At 45.3% G+C, this 16,676-nt stretch overlaps 1 protein-coding gene across 10 annotated transcripts in view; it reads left to right on the forward strand.

The window, feature by feature from the left end:
* LOC134339868 (tudor domain-containing protein 15-like) overlaps window positions 1-16,676 on the forward strand; it is a 115,110-nt gene that overhangs the window by 45,234 nt on the left and 53,200 nt on the right. For 5 of the 10 annotated variants that reach the window (XR_010016464.1, XM_063036674.1, XM_063036713.1 and 2 more), the window contains exon 2: window positions 13,734-14,041. The exons of 3 other annotated variants lie outside the window; for them this stretch is intronic. The gene's annotated coding sequence lies outside the window, so the exon portion shown is untranslated. Of the gene's footprint in view, window positions 1-13,156; window positions 14,042-16,676 lie in introns of those variants that run through there. 2 more of the 10 variants (XM_063036666.1, XM_063036667.1) reach the window with 2 other exon arrangements.

Raw genomic sequence — 16,676 nt, forward strand, 5'->3', positions numbered from 1 at the left:
CACATTCAAGAAGATCATGGCTGATCTGTCTGTAAACTCAGCTCCATCTACTTGCCTTTTCCCCATAACCCTTAATTCCCCTACTATGTAAAAATCTCTCTAACTGTATATTAAATATATTTAGTGAAGAAACCTCAACTGCTTGCCTGGGCAGAGAATTTCACAGATTCACCACTCTCTGGGGAAAAACAGTTTCTCCTCATCTCCATCCTAAATCTTCTCCCCTAAATCTTGAGGCAATGTTCCCTAGTTCTAGTCTCACCTACCAATGGAAACAAATTTTCTACTTCTATCTTATCTATCCCTTTCAAAATTTTGAATGTTTCTGTAAGGTCCCCTCTCATTCTTCTGAATTCCAGAGAATATAGACCCAGGCGACTCAATCTCTCCTCATAGTGACTAGTGGGGATCCCAGTTGTTTACAATATATATTAATGACTTAGACGAGGGAATTAAATGCAGCATCTCCAAGTTTGCGGATGACACAAAGCTGGGCAGCAGTGTTAGCTGTGAGGAGGATGCTAAGAGGATGCAAGGTGACTTGGATAGGTTAGGTGAGTGGGCAAATTCATGGCAGATACAATTTAATGTGGATAAATGTGAGGTTATCCACTTTGGTGGCAAGAACAGGAAAACGGATTATTATCAGAATGATGGCCGATTAGGAAAAGGAGAGGTGCAACGAGACCTGGGTGTCATTGTACACCAGTCATTGAAAGTGGGCATGCAGAGACAGCAGGCGGTGAAAAAGGCGAATGGTATGCTGGCATTCATAGCAAGAGGATTCGAGTACAGGAGCAGGGAGGTACTACTGCAGTTGTACAAGGCCTTGGTGATACCACACCTGGAGTATTGTGTGCAGTTTTGGTCCCCTAATCTGAGGAAAGACATTCTTGCTATAGAGGGAGTACAAAGAAGGTTCACCAGATTGATTCCTGGGATGGCAGGTCTTTCATATGATGAAAGACTGGATCGACTAGGCTTATACTCTCTGGAATTTAGAAGACTGAGGGGGGATCTTATTGAAACGTATAAAATTCTAAAGCAATTGGACCGGCTAGATGCAGGAAGATTGTTCCCAATGTTGGGGAAGTCCAGAACGAGGGGTCACAGTTTGAGGATAAAGGGGAAGCCTTTTAGGACCGAGATGAGGAAAATCTTCTTCACACAGAGAGTGGTGAATCTGTGGAATTCTCTGCCACAGGAAACAGTTGAGGCCAGTTCATTGGCTATATTTAAGAGGGAGTTAGATGTGGCCCTTGTGGCTAAAGGGATCGGGGGTATGGAGAGAAGGCAGGTACAAGGTTCTGAGTTGGATGATCAGCCATGATCATACTGAATGGCGGTGCAGTCTCGAAGGGCCAAATGGCCTATTCCTGCACCTATTTTCTATGTTTCTATAGGTTAACCCCTTCATCCCTGGAATCATCCTGGTGAACCTCATCTGCACTGCCTCCAAAGCCAGTATATCGTTCCTCAGGTGTGGAGACCAGAACTGCACACAGTACTCCAGGTGCGGCCTCACCAGTGCTCTGTATAGTTGCAGCATGACCTCCCTGCTCTTGAATTCAGTCCCTCTAGCAATGAAGGCCAACATTCAGTTTGCCTTCTTAATACTGTAACCTGTTGTCCCTGCAAGCCAACTTTTGCAATTCATGAAGAAGTACTCCCAAGTCCCTCTGCACAACAGCATGCTGCTATCTTTCATCACTTAAATAATCTGCTCTTCTATTATTCCTTCCAAAGTGGATGATCTCGCATTTACCAATGTGGTATTCTATCTGCCAGACCTTGGCCCACTCACTTCACCAATCTATGTCCCTCTGCAGACTCTCCACATCCTCTGTACAGTTTGCTTTTCCACTCAGTTTAGTGTAATCAGCAAATTTTGCTACACTACACTCAGTCCCCTCTTCCAAATCATCAATATAAATGGTGAACAGCTGCGGGCCTAGCACTGACCCCTGCGGCACCCCACTCCCCACTGACTGTCAACCAGAGAAACACCCATTTATATCAACTCTTTGCCTTCTATTGGTTAACCGATCCACTATCCATGCCAATACACTTCCTCCGACTCCATGCATTTATAAGTGTCCTGTGCAGCACCTTATCGAATGCCTTCTGGAAATCCAAGTATACAACATACACCTGTTCCCCTCTATCCACTGCACTCATTATGTCCTCAAAGAACTCCAGTAAGTTTGTCAAACAGGCCCTGCCCTTTCTGAATCCATGCTGCATCTGCCTAATGGAACCACTCCTTTATAAATGTTCCGTTATTTCTTTCTTAATGACGGCTTCAAGCATTCTCCCGACTACAGATGTTAAGCTAACTGGTCTATAGTTGCACGTCTTTTGCCTACATCCTTTTTTAAAAAGTGACGTGACATTTGCTGTCTTCCAATCCGCCGGGACCTGCCCAGAGTCTAGAGGATTTTGATAAATGATTACCAACGCATCTGCTATAACCTCCACCAATTCCCTCAGCACCCTGGGATGCATCCCATCAGGACCAGGGGACTTATCTACCTTCAGGCCCTCTAGTTTACTCATCACTATCTCTTTAGTGACAGTGATTTTATCGAGGTTCTCACCTCCTATTTCGTCCATAACATCCTTCTTTGGCATATTAGACGTGTCCTCCTCCGTGAAGACCAACATAAAATAATCGTTCAACGCCACAGCCATTTCCTTATCACCCAATATCAAATTCCCCTTCTCATTTTCCAAGGGACCTACGTTGACTTTAGCCACCCTCTTCTGCTTTATATATTTGTAAAAACTTTTGCCATGTTTTTATATTTTGTGCTAATTTACTTCCATACTTTATTTTCCCTTTCCTTATTTCTTGTTTAGTTGTTCTTTGTTGCTTTTTAAAGTTTTCCCAATCCTCCAGTCTCTCACTACTCTTTGCAACTTTGTACACATGAGTTTTTAATTTGATACTATCTTTTATTTTCTTAGTTATCCAAGGCTGGCTCTCCCCACACTTACTGTCCTTCCTTTTGACTGGAATATATTTTTGTTGACTACTGTGAAAAATCTCTGAAAGTATTCCACTGTTCCTCAACTGTCCTCCCAAATAGCCTGTGCTCCCAATCCACATTAGCCAACTCCTCCCTCATCCCGTTGTAGTCTCCCGTGTTCAAGCATAATACACTAGTTTTAGATCTATTTCATCCTCCATCTGTATGCAAAATTCAGTCATACTACGATCACTCTTTCCAAGAGGATCCCTGACTACAAGAGCATTAATCTTACCTGTCTCATTGCACAGGACTAGATCTAAGATGGTATTTTCCCTTATAGGTTCACTAACATGCTGCTCAAGAAAGCCAAGTGGATACATTTTATGAAGTCCTCCTCAAGGCTTCCTTGACCAACCTGATTCACCCAATTTATGTGGAAGTTAAAATCCCCCATGACAGCTGCCATTCTGTTCTTACAAGCCACAGTTATTTCTTGGTTAATCGCCTCTGCCACTGCAATATTTTTATTAGGTGGCCTATAGATAACACCCACCAGTGATTTTTTTCCCTTTACTATTCTTAATCTCTACCCAGATGGACTCAACATTCTGTATCGTCTCTCACAATCGCCCTGATCTCATCCCTAATCAAGACCTCCTCTGCCTTCCTGCCAATCTTTCCATATTACCTGTTACACTTGGATATTTAATTCTCAGGCATCGCCACCTTGCAGCCAGGTTTCTGTAATGGCCGCTAAATCATATGCCTTGGTACTGATCTGTGCCACGAGTTTGCTAACCTTGTTTCTAATACTGTAGGCATTTAGATAAGGTGCCCACATACTCATTGTCCTTTCAGAATCTAGTGACCTATGCGATTTTTGCCTTTTACTTTTATGCACTCTACTCTTACTTTTGTCTTCACGAACTAGCTATGGTCTCTGCATCACTTCCCCCTTCTGTGTGGGTTACCCTTTTCTTCTTAATATACTGGTGGAATCTTTAAGGATTCTCCTTTTATTTATTTTGTGGCAGTCTGCAGGAAGATGAATCTCAGGGTTATATACTGCATACATACTTCGATAATAAATGTACTTTGAATCTTTAAGTTATCTGCCAGAGACAACTTGTGTTGTCCTCCTGGTCTCTCTTGTGAGCTTTTAAATTTCTTATACAAAAGGGTTCATTTCATCCCAGCTGCTTAAACTACTATTACATCTTTTTACCATCAGAACCTCCCTATCCTTCGTCAGCCAGAGTTGCCTAAACTTGCAAGTCTTGCTCTTCTCTCTAAACAGGAATAAGCTTCACTCTCTGCATCTTACTTATAAAAGCCTCCTGTTGCTCCCAGTTATGCCTTAACTGAATGGAAGAATAACTCTATGATGATAGGGATCTTGAAGAAATCTGAGATAGATCATGTGCTTGGTCCTTCTGGCTAGACATTGTTGCAAATGTTTATCTTTTAGTACCTGAGTGGCCACCTTCATTTCTAAACACAGTTCTTTGAGCTGCTATAAAGGTTCAAGTAAGTTTATTGTCAAAGTACATATGCCGCCATATGCAACCCTGAAATTCATTTTCTCGTGGACGTGCTCAATAAATCCATAATAGTTATTTGAAGTTATTTGTTTTAATATTTTTACTGATGTGGCAGGATTGTAGGTCTTTGACTGTTTGACTGGGCTTAAATATTTCTACAGATTGCCACTACTTTAGTTGTGAGTATAATTGATCCAACAGGATGATGGAAAGACACAGGATTTGGATGGTGTAGTCATCTGTGTTAAAAATTTACATGGGCTGAAAAAAGCAGGAGGGTTAACTTATCTTTGTGATGATCTCTTTGAATGGCATTGAACAGTTTCCTGACTGGAAGATTGAAGCACCTTCTATAACTCCAAAAGACTGAAGTTGGGTGAAATACTGACAGGCTTTTATTCGCTGTACAATACGACCTCCATGCTGAGTGTCTGCCCCGGACTGAGGGGGAGGGGCAAGGCAGAATCACCTGTATTCAGGGATCTGTGAGAGGAGCCAGAGGGGCGTGTCCAGACAGTTAACCCAGTTACAACATATATATGGTTTACCACATTCACCCCTCCTATTTTTTAAAAAGAGTCCCACGGGGTGAAGTGACTGACAATATTTAAAGCAAGTATATTTACAGGTCAAGTGTATCAGGCGGTCGAGTCAGTCGCTGTGATCAACGTAGCACCGGTGGTGATTGCATCGGCGACGGCGGTTGTGCTGGCTCCGGCCTGACTTGAGGTGCCAGCACGTTAGGCGTTGGTAATCCCTCGTGCGTGTGCGTCGCGCCCGGTATGGGAGTGTCATGTGGTGTCTGTGTAGGGCTTGGAGTGCGCAGTGTCTCGTGGGTACATATATCGGTGGGTACGGGGTCAATGGTCACCACGGAGTTTTCAGGGTAGGGGCCCAGTGCCCCTGCGGGTGCCAGGTCGCGGATGGAGACCGTGTCCTCCCGCCCATCAGGTAAAACCACATAGCCATACTGGGGGTTCGCATGAAGTAAGTGAACCCTCTTGACCATCGGGGAGGATTTATTGCTCCTCGCATGTTTCTGGAGCAGCACTGGCCCCGGGGATGTCAGCCAAGTTGGTAGGGTGGTCCCAGTGGTCGACTTTCTGGGAAAAGAAAAGAGCCGCTCATGAGGGGTGGCATTGGTGGCCGTGCATAACAGGGAGCGGATGGAGTGGAGTGCCTCGGAAAGGACCTCCTGCCAGCGGGAGACCGGCAGTCCCTTTGACCTGAGGGCTAAAGGTGTGGCTTTCCACACCGTGCCATTCTCCTTCTCCACCTGTCCATTCCCCTGGGGATTATAGCTCGTGGTCCTACTAGTTGCAATTCCCCTAGCCAGTAGGTATTGGCGCAGCTCACCACTCATAAACGAGGACCCTCTGTCACTGGATATAGCATGGGTATCTGAACAGAGTGAAGAGCTTGCGCAGGGCTTTTATAACTGATGTGGTAGTGGTGTCGGGGCAGGGGATAGCAAAGGGGAACCGCGAGTACCCATCGATAACGTTAAAGTACACATTGCGGTCGGTGGAGGGAAGGGGGCCCTTAAAGTCAACACTCAGTTGCTCAAAGGGGTGGGTGGCCTTGATGAGTTGTGCCTTTTCGGGTCTGTAGAAGTGCAGTTTGCACTCTGCGCAGACTTGGCAGTCCCTGGTCATCGTCCTGATCTCCTCAAGGGAGTGAGGCAGGTTCCGGGCTTTCATGAAAGCTGGGTGACCCTCGGGTGGCAAAGATCTACGTGTAGGGCGTATAGCCTGTTGATCTGAACGCTGGCGCATGTTCCCCGGGATAGGGCATCGGAGGGCTCGTTGAGCTTCCCAGTCCTGTACATGATGTCATAGTTGTAAGTGGAAAGTTCAGTTCTCCACCTCAGAATTTTATCATTTTTTATTTTGCCCTGCTGTTGGTTACTAAACATGAATGTGACTGAGCGCTGGTCAGTTAGCAGGGTGAATCTTTTGCCGGCGAGATAGTGCCTCCAGTGCCTAATAGCTTCCACTATGGCCTGGGCCTCTTTCTCCACCGTGGAGTGCCGAATTTTAGGGCCTTGAAGAGCACGGGAGAAGAACGTCACTGGTCTTCCCACCTGGTTGAGGGTAGCAGCCAGTGCAAAGTCGGAGGCGTCACTCTCTACTTGGAAGGGAATGGCCTCATCCACCGCGTGCATTGCTGCTTTGGCAATGTCCCCTTTTATGCGGCTGAAGGCTGAGCAGGCCTCGACTGAGAGGGGGAATGTGGTGGACTTGACCAGGGGGCGGGCCTCCTCTGTGTAAGTAGAGACCCATTGAGTGTAATATGAAAAGAAGCCCAGGCACCTTTTGAGGGCTCTGAGGGTGTTGGGAAGAGGGAGTTCCAACGGGGGCACCTACGGTTGGGGTCAGGGCCAATGACTCTGTTCTCCACAACACACCCAAGGATAGCAGGTCGGGTGGTCCGGAATACACACTTGTCCTTGTTATAGGTGAGATTGAAAGCTTTGGCTGCTTGGAGAAATTTTTGGAGGTTGTTGTCATGATCCTGCTGGTCGTGACCGCAGATGGTGATGTTATCCAGATATGGGAATGTGGCCTTCAGTTGGCACTGGTCTACCATCCGGTCCATTGCCCTCTGGAAGACAGATACACCATTTGTGACACCGAAGGGGACGCGCAGGAATTGATAAAACATGCCGTCCGCCTCGAAGGCAGTGTAAGGGCGATTCTCCTGGCGGATGGGGAGCTGATGGTAAGCAGATTTTAGGTCTGTGGTCGAGTACACCTTGTACTGTGCTATCTGATTGACCATATCCGCGATGCAGGGTAGAGGGTACGCGTCGAGCTGCGTGAACCTATTGATGGTTTGGCTATAGTCCACGACCATCCTATTCTTCTCCCCGTTCCGAACAACTACCACCTGCGCCCTCCAAGGACTTGTGCTTGCCTCAATGACCCCCTCCCTGAGCAGCTGCTGCACCTCCGACTTAATGAAAGCTCTGTCCCCCGCGCTGTACCTCCTGCTTTTAGTTGCCACAGGTTTACAGTCGGGGATCAGGTTGGCGAACAGCGGTGGGGGAGGGATCTTGAGGGTGGAGAGGCCGCAAGTGGCGTCGGTAGTGTGGCAGTTGGCGTGATGTTGGGTGGGATGCTCGGGTCGGTGTGTGTGTGTGGTCAGTAGCGGGGTACGTGACATATCTCTACAAAACAGGGGATTTATGACAGTAATTGGTGGGAGGGGCCCATCATACTTCATTGTCATGCTTTTCAGGTGGCTCTGGAAGTCGAGCCCCAGTAGCAAAGGGGCACACAGTTGAGGCAAGACCAGTAACGTAAAGTCTCGACATTCTGTGCCCTGCACCACTAGCGTCGCTACGCAACCCCCCCCCCCCGGATATCTGTTGTATGCGACCCGGAGGCCATGGTGACCCTCTGACTTACCGGCCGTATCATGAGTTCGCAATGCTGCACCGTGTCCAGGTGGATAAAACTCTCAGTGCTGCCTGTGTCAAACAGGCAGCTTGTCCTGCGCCCCTCCACCAGGATGTCCATCGTTGACCTTGCGAGCTGGTGGGGAGCGCTTTGGTCGAGGGTCATGGAGGCCAGGGTTGAGTCGCTGTCTTGATCCGGCGTGGTGGGGTGCCCCGTGAGCACCCGTTGGTTGTAGGCGGTGGGAGGGGGCGCCGACCAAGATGGCCGCCCCCATGTCTCGGACCTGGTGGCAGCGTGCAGGCAAGTTGGCGACCCCCATGTCTCGCACGCGGCACTGCTCGATTCCGCTCACAGTTTGGCCTTACAGACCTTGATGAAGTGGCCCATCTTTCCGCAGCTGGAGCAGGTAGCTTGTCGGGCCGCGCAGCGTTTCCGGGGGTGCTTTTCGAGTCCGCAGAAGTAGCACTTCGCGGACTCACGACTGGCAGCAGCCTAGGTCGATTCGCCGGCGGGTTGCGGGGTCTGTGGCGCCCACGAGGCCATCGGAAGATTGCGTGCCTGGAGAGCCTCAGAGTTATGCAGAGTGGCCTCCAGCATGTCGGCCAGCTCGATCGCCAAACTTAAGGTAAGATCGGCTTTTTCCAACAGCTGCTGGTGCACATACACTGACCTGGTCCCCGTGACGAAGGCGTCCCTCACTAGGAATTCTGCATGCTGCGCCGCCGTCAGCTCCTGGCAATTGCAGGCTCCCACGAGTGTCCGTAGGGCCTGGACGAGCTGAGCACTTGATTCCCCGGGTCGTTGTTGCCGTGTTGCTAAGCGATGCCGAGCATAGACGCTGTTTATCGGCCGCAGGTATTGTCCTTTGAGGGCACTCATCGCACCGTCGTAGCTCGGCTGGTCTTTGATCAGCGAGTAGACCTGTGGACTGACCCTGGAGAGTAGAACTCTGCGCTTCGCTACAGGGTCGGTCGCTTTAATCTCCTCTAGGTACACTTCAAAGTAGGCCAGCCAGAGTTCGGAAGCATTTCCAGCTTCAGGCGTTTGTCGATTGAGGTCTAACTTGTCAGGTTTCGGAGCGTGTTCCACGCTTTAAAATTGACAGCGAATAAAACTGAAGCATCTTCAATAACTCCAAAAGACTGAGGTTTGGTAAAATACTGACAGGCTTTTATTCGCTGTACAATACGACCTCCATGGTGAGTGTCTGCCCCCGGACTGAGGGGGAGGGACAAGGCGAAATCACCTGTATTCAGGATACTGTGGGAGGAGCCACAGGGGCAATCAGCAGAGGGGCGTGTCCAGACAGTTAACCCAGTTACAACATATATATGGTTTACCACAAAGGTAAAACAAATTTTAGGAAAAAGTGGTTATGAATGTGAGAGGCTTCATTCTCGGCTGTATAGTTTGTTATATACAGTGGATTCTGGTTAATTGGGACCAGTATATTTTGGCCCAATTAAGTGGCTGTTCCAATTAGCCGAGGTTTCATGGAAATAGTTAAGGTATATATAAAAAAAAGACAAGCTACTTTTTGAATACAGAACAAATTAGAACCTCACCAAAATCACTGGTAGGTGTCTGTCTTATTCAATGATCACAAGGCAAGACAAAGGAGCAGAAGTAGACCATTCGGCCCATCGAGTCTGCTCCGCAGCTCCCCCATGAGCTAAACTATTCACCCATCTAGTTCTAATTTCTGGCTTTTTCCTCATACCCCTTGATGCCCTGACTAATTAGATACCTGTCAATCTCCTCCTTAAACGCCCTCAATGATCGGGCCTCCACAGCTGTATGTGGCAATGAATTCCACAAATCCACGACCCTCTGGCTAAAAAAAATTCTCCTCATCTCTGTTTTAACTGGATACCCTCTAATTCTAAGACTCTGACCTCTTGTCCTGGACTCACCCACCAAGGGAAACAACCTTTCCACATCTACTCTGTCGAACCCTTTCAACATTCGAAATGTTTCTATGAGATCCCCTCTCATTCTTCTATACTCTAATGAGTACGGTCCAAGAGCTGACAAACGCTCCTCATATGTTAGCCCCTGCATTCCAGGTATCATCTTCGTAAATCTTCTCTGAACTCTCTCCAACATCAGTACATCCTTTCTAAGATAGGGGGCCCAAAACTGCACACAGTATTCCAAATGAGGTCTCACTAATGCCCCATAGAGCCTCATCAACACCTCCTTACTCTTATACACTATTCCTCTTGAAATGAATGCCAACATAGCATTCGCTTTCCTTACTGCCAATCCAACTTGGTGGTTAACCTTTAGGGTATCCTGCACGAGGACCCCCAAGTTCCTTTGCACTTCCGATTTTTGAATTTTCTCCCCATCTAAATAATAATCTGCCCGATTATTTCTTCTTCCAAAATGTACAACCGTACATTTGTCAACGTTGTATCTCATCTGCCATTTCTTTGCCCACTCTCCTAAACTGACCAAGTCTCTCTGCAACCTTTCCGTTTCTTCAACATTTCCTGTTCCTCCACCTATCTTGGTGTCATCCGTAAACTTAGCCACAAAACCATTTAATCCATAATCCAAATCATCGATATACATCGTAAAAAGCAACACCGACTTTGCTTACTGCCTATCAGCCAATGCTCCACCCATTTCAATATCTTTCCTTTAATTTCGTGGGCTCTCATCTTAGTGCGCATGCGCCGGTCGTGCATGCAGCCTGGTACAGCCGTTCCAATCTATTCTTACTTTCTTCTTCTTACTTTTTAATTTATGTTATTTTTTGTATTTTTTTTCTCACGGTAACACGTCGAAGCTGCATCCTCTCTAACATGCTGGTAGAGAGAGTTTTATTTGGGTTTTCTTTAACGCTGGAAATGGTTACATCCCGACACGCGGGACAGAAACAAGGTCGCATTGTGTATTCCACGGACCAGCAAATACCGGCCAGCTTAGTGAACAGACCGGTGGACACCTCTGCTGAAATCCGGAGGAAAACACACAGAGGGGGATCACAAAGCTGAGGAAAGAGGACCGGGTCGAGACAACAGAGACTTTTGGAGAAGAGGAGTTCAGTGGGTAATACCGTTCCGGCTGACCGGAAGTGCACTGAGAGCAGTAAGCGTAAAGGAGTTCGGTGCTTACTATTCTGGCTAACAACGGATGGTGCAATCCGGGGTATATTACGATCGAGGAACGTGTTTGCAGACTGGATATTGAACTTTTTACTGTTGGACTTCAGCTACATTCCACCGTGATACAACACTTGGCGGCACGGGAGGTCATTCCTGCCTGTGGCCATCGAACGTGCAGCTCCTCCCGTGGAGGGTAGGACACCCTGAGCCAATAGACTGGTCCTGAACTTATTATCTGGCATAGTTTGCATTTTGGTGTTTGATTGTTGGGGTTTTTTTGTATTGCTATATTTACGCTCTATTCTTGGTTGGTGCGGCTGTAACAAAACCAAATTTCCCTCGGGATTAATAAAGTATATCTATCTATTAAGCAGCCTCATATGCGGCACCTTATCGAAGGCCTTTTGAAAATCCAAATACACAACATCCACAGCCTCTCCCTTGTCAATCTTATTCGAGATTACTTCAAAAAATTCCAATAGGTTGGTGAGGCAGGATCTTCCCTTCATGAAACCATGCTGGCTTCGGCCTATCTTGTCATGCACTTCAAGGTATTTCATAACCTCGTCCTTGAGAATTGACTCCAATATCTTTCCAACTACCGAGGTCTGTAATTTTCTTTTTGCTGCCTCCTTCCTTTCTTAAATAGCGGAATTACATTTGCGACCTTCCAGTCCTCCGGAACCATGATTGCTATTGATTGCTGGAAGATCATTTTCAATGCTTCCACGATCTCCAAAGCCACCTCCTTCAGAACCCTTGGATGTACCTCATCCGGACCGGGAGACTTATCTATTCTTAGTCCACTTAGCTTCCCAAGCACTTTCTCTCTAGTAATCTTGACTGTACCTAATTCTATTCCCTGATACCTCTGGCTATCAGGAATATTGCTCATGTCTTCCACTGTGAAGACTGATGCAAAATACTTATTCAGTTCCTCCGCCATCTCTTTGTTATCCATTATAATTTCTCCAGCATCATTTTCAATCGGTCCCATACCTACCCTTGTCACTCTTTTACTCTTCGTATATTTAAAAAAAACTTAGTATCCTTTTTTATGTTAATCGCCAACTTCCTTTCATAATTCATCTTTTCTTTCCTAATGACTTTCTAGTTTCCTTCTATAAGTTTTTAAAAGTCTTCCAGTCCTCATTTTTCCCACTAATTTTTGCTTCCTTGTACGCCGTTTCTTTTGCTTTTATTTTTGCCTTAACCTCTCTTGTTAGCCACATTTGTGCCATTTTTCCATTCATGATTTTCTTTTTTCTTGGAATATATTTTTCCTGCATTTTCCTTATTTCTTGTAGGAATTTCATCCAATTCTGCTCTGCTGTCCCTCCATTTAGCTTACTTTTCCAATCGACTTGGGCCAGTTCCTCTCTCATACCACTGTAATTTCCCCTGTTCCACTGAAATATCGATACACCTGATACCAGCTTCTTTTCAAGTTTGAAACTGAACTCAGTCATATTATGATCACTACTTCCAAGGGGTTCCTTTACCTCCAGCTCCCTAATCGCCTCAGGTTTGTTACGCAGCACCCAAAACAGCCGGTCCCCTGGTGGGCTTCTGGACAAGCTGCTCCAAAAAGCCATCCTGTAGGCATTCTACAAACTCCGTCTCCTGAGATCCATTACCTTCCCGACTTTCCCAATCCACTTTCATATTAAAATCCCCCATAATTATCTTGACATTTTCCTTCTGACACGCTTTTTCTATTTCCAGCTGCAACTTGTAGTCCACATCCCGGCTGCTGTTTGGAGGCCTGTATATATAACTGCTATTAGTGTCTTTTTACCCTTGCCATTTCTTAATTCTACCCATAAGGATTCTACCCCTTCTGATCCTATGTCCCTTCTTTCTATTGATTTGATATCGTTACTTACCATCAGGGCCACGCCACCCCCTTTACTTATCTTTCCCATACACTGTGTATGGTCCTGGTGCAGGTCGATGGGAGGAGGCAGATTGAATGGTTTGGCATGGATTAGATAGGCCAAAGGGCCTGTTTCTGTGCTGTATTTTCCTATGACTCTAATCACAGTTAGTGGAAATAAGGGAGCCAATTTGCCCACAACAGGTTTCTATAAATTTATTGTAATAATGATCAGATATGTTGTTTGGTGATGTTGATGGATAACTCAGCAGCATTTACAGTCGTAGTTACATAGCGCAGAAACAGGCTATTCAGTCCAGTCAAGTTGTCTATCTCAGATAGCCAAATTTGTCTGGCCCTTATCCCTCAAGCTTTTCTATTTGTGTACCTGTCCAAATATGTTTTAAGCTATGTAATTACTTCCTTTGGTGGTTTGTTCTGTATTTTTGCCACCTTGCATGTGAAGGTCATTGCCCCTCAGGTCCCTTTTAAATCTTCCTTTTTCATCTTAAACTTAAGTCCTCTAGTTGTAGACTCTCCTACCCTGGAAAATAGATTAACACTATTTACATTATCTATACCCCCCACTCCTCTGTCACGTCAATATTCAGCCTCCCACGTTTCAGGGAAAAATGTTGCAGCCTATCCAGTCTCACCTGGTAACTCGAGCCCTTGAATCCTGATAATATCCTTGTGAATCCGGGTAATAGCTATAGTGTCAGCGTACAACGCTTCCTCGGTCAATGTCTTCCAGATAGCCCATGAAAATGTCTACTTTACCACTTTTAGTTTGGATTTTCCTCTTAAATGTGTTTCTGAAATTGTTACAGCTCAGGATTTGCAGTCTGGGGATCATTTGAGTGATCCAGTGCTTCATTGTCTTCAAGAAGGTTCCAGGAATCAAGTACGTACTCAGACAACCTCAAGGCGAAGAAACTTCGAGATGGCGCGAGGCAATGTTTGACTCCGTTTCACCGATCAAAGTGTCTATTAATCACAGATTAGAGAGTCGAGGAAGATTGAGACAGAGAGGTGAATACGGAAGGTGAGCGAGAGTTCAGCGACAACTGCCTGCTTTGTGATCGCTGCCAGAGAAGGAATCTTTGTGTGGTATATTGCCGTGTAGCTCTCTGGGCAGGTGGGTAGCGCTCTGCATTCGTGTGGTCTCTCTCTTTAGATGATGGAGGATGATGATACTGTGGTTCTACATTATGGATTGCACTATTGTATTGCGTTTATGGACTGTGGGCTTTTTTCAGTCAAGTTTTTTTTCTGTGTGTTTTGCCAATTTCTTTCCATTTTGCTGTGCGTAGAAAGGGAGTTTAGGGGCTGATGTTCTCGTAATCTGTAAGGTTTTTGTGCGGGGAGGAGGATATGGGGGTTGATGTTCTTGTTCTGTTTTATGTGGGGAGGGCAGTTTGGGGGTTGATGATCGGAATGCTGTTCTTTATTGTGTGGGGGTGGGTTTGATGTTTCTGAACAACTTTCATGTTCCTTTGTTTCATGGCTATCTGGAGAAGCTGAATCTGAGTTGTATACGGATACATACTTGGATAGTAAATTAACCTTTGAATCTTTCTTGTACCCTTTCCAACTTAATGGCAACATTTTATTTATAGCTGGATGATCAGAACTGTGGACAATACTGCAAGTATGATCTCACTGATGTACCTTTGTAATATGATATCCCAACTCTTGTACTCAATACCTGAATGATGATAAATATGTCAAACACCTTCACCCTGACTGCATATGCTTCTACTTTCAGAGAGCTATGTAACTGTACCCTTTGGGGACTCGGTTCTACATCATTCTCCAGGTCCTACCATTTACCGTATCATGCTAACTGGTTTAACTTGTCAAAGTGCAACGCCTTGCACATGTCAGAGTTAAATTCTGCCTTCCATTTTGTGGCTGACTTTCCCAGTTGATCTAGATCCCATTTGTGATTTTGGTTATCCCTCTGTACTGTTTACCACCAATACCACCAGTTATCCGGAAACTTAATAACCATGCCAATTATATTCTCGACCAGCTTTTTCTCTTGATGTATGTTTTTGTCTTAATAAAGCAGATGGGGATAAAGTTTAACTAAAAACTGTGCTGGAAGAACTCAGTAGGTCAAGCAGTAGCTAATAAAAGATGTAAGTTATTATTTTGGGTCGTGAACCTGCATCAGGACTGAAGAACAGGAAAGATTGCAGAATGGGGGGGGGGGGGGGCGCGGTTGTTGCCGGTAGTGAGTTGGAGGCTGGTAGGTTATAGGTAGAACCAGACTGGGATTTCTGAGATTCAGTTTAATATTTCGTTTGAACGATGGTTCTTCTGGCAAAGCAGTGGAAAATGGTGAATGCAGAAGGTGAGTGAGAGTTTCAGCGCTGACTGCATGCTGGTGAAGGAATAGTGAGTGACCTATCGCTGTGGCAAGTAGGTAAGCTATGAATGTTGGTGATAGCGTATGATGGTATTGTGGTTCTGCGTTTATGGATTGGACTAATGTGTTTATGGACTGTGGTCTTTTTCTGGTTTTTATATTCAGGGGTGTTATTTTATTTCCCGTTCCCTTTCTGTTTTGTTGTGCGAGGGGAGGGTGTTGAAAGTTGATGTTCTGTTAGCTTTTTTTGTGCAGGTTGGGGTTTTTTGGGGATCGATGTTCCGTTTTGTGCAGGAGAAGGGGTTTTTTGTGGATTTAATGACCGAGACAACATTCTTTTTTGTGTGGGGCGTGAGTTTGATGTTTCTCTCTGAATTACTTTCATGTCCTTTCTTTGTTTCGTGGCTATCTGGAGAAATACAAATTTCAGAGTTTATATGGATACATGCTTTGTTAATGACAAATGAACCTAGGAAGTGAGTGCTATTTGTTACTTTTGAATAAAATACACCGTCATTCATTTTCTGAACTGGTGTGAGAAATTGGCCACTATGGTGTAATTGCATAGTGACTTTACGAACAGTAGAACAGTCCTTTTTACTCACTGTCTGTCTGTCTGTGTGTGTGTGTGTCTGTCTCTCTCTCTCTCTCTCTCTCTCTCTCTCTCTCTCTCTCTCTCTCTCTCTCTCTCTCTCTCTCTCTCTCTCTCTCTCTCTCCCTCCCTCCCTTCCCCCCCCCCACACACACACACACACACACACACACACACACACAATCTGTTTAGTAAGACATTTGCATGAAAATTGACCAGAAAATAGTTAAATTTTCAACAGGTATTATTATTGTCATTTATTTCTTTTCATGAATTTTAACAGAATCAGGTTTATCACCCGCCTGTAACATGAAATTTGTTGACTTAGCAGCAGCAGTTCAATGCAATACATAATCTAGCAGAGACAGAAAAAAAATAAAACATAAGAATAAATAAACAAGTGAATCAATTACATATATTGAATAGTTTTTACAAAATGTGCTAAAACAGAAATACTGTTTATTAAAAAAAGTGAGGTAGTGTCCAAAGCTTCAATGTTCATTTAGGAATCGGATGGCAGAGGGAAGATGCTGTTCCTGAATGGCTGAGTGTGTGCCTTCAGGCTTCTGTGCCTCCTACCTGCCATATGTCATAGTGTGGCATATTTTAATGCTTTATTATAGTTTCATTTCAAAGTAGTGACCTTGATTTATTTATATACTAAGGTAGATCTGGAGAGAAAAGACAGCCATTACAGTGCAGGAACTTGAGGATAATAGAAAGGAATGAAAGAAGTTGGGAGAAATCTACATGACATATAGCTGTGAATGAGAGTCAGTGGGGGGGAATGGATGAAAAAAAAGGAGC

The sequence above is a fragment of the Mobula hypostoma genome, chromosome 2 (assembly GCF_963921235.1).
Source record: "Mobula hypostoma chromosome 2, sMobHyp1.1, whole genome shotgun sequence".
Lineage (NCBI taxonomy): Eukaryota > Metazoa > Chordata > Chondrichthyes > Myliobatiformes > Myliobatidae > Mobula > Mobula hypostoma.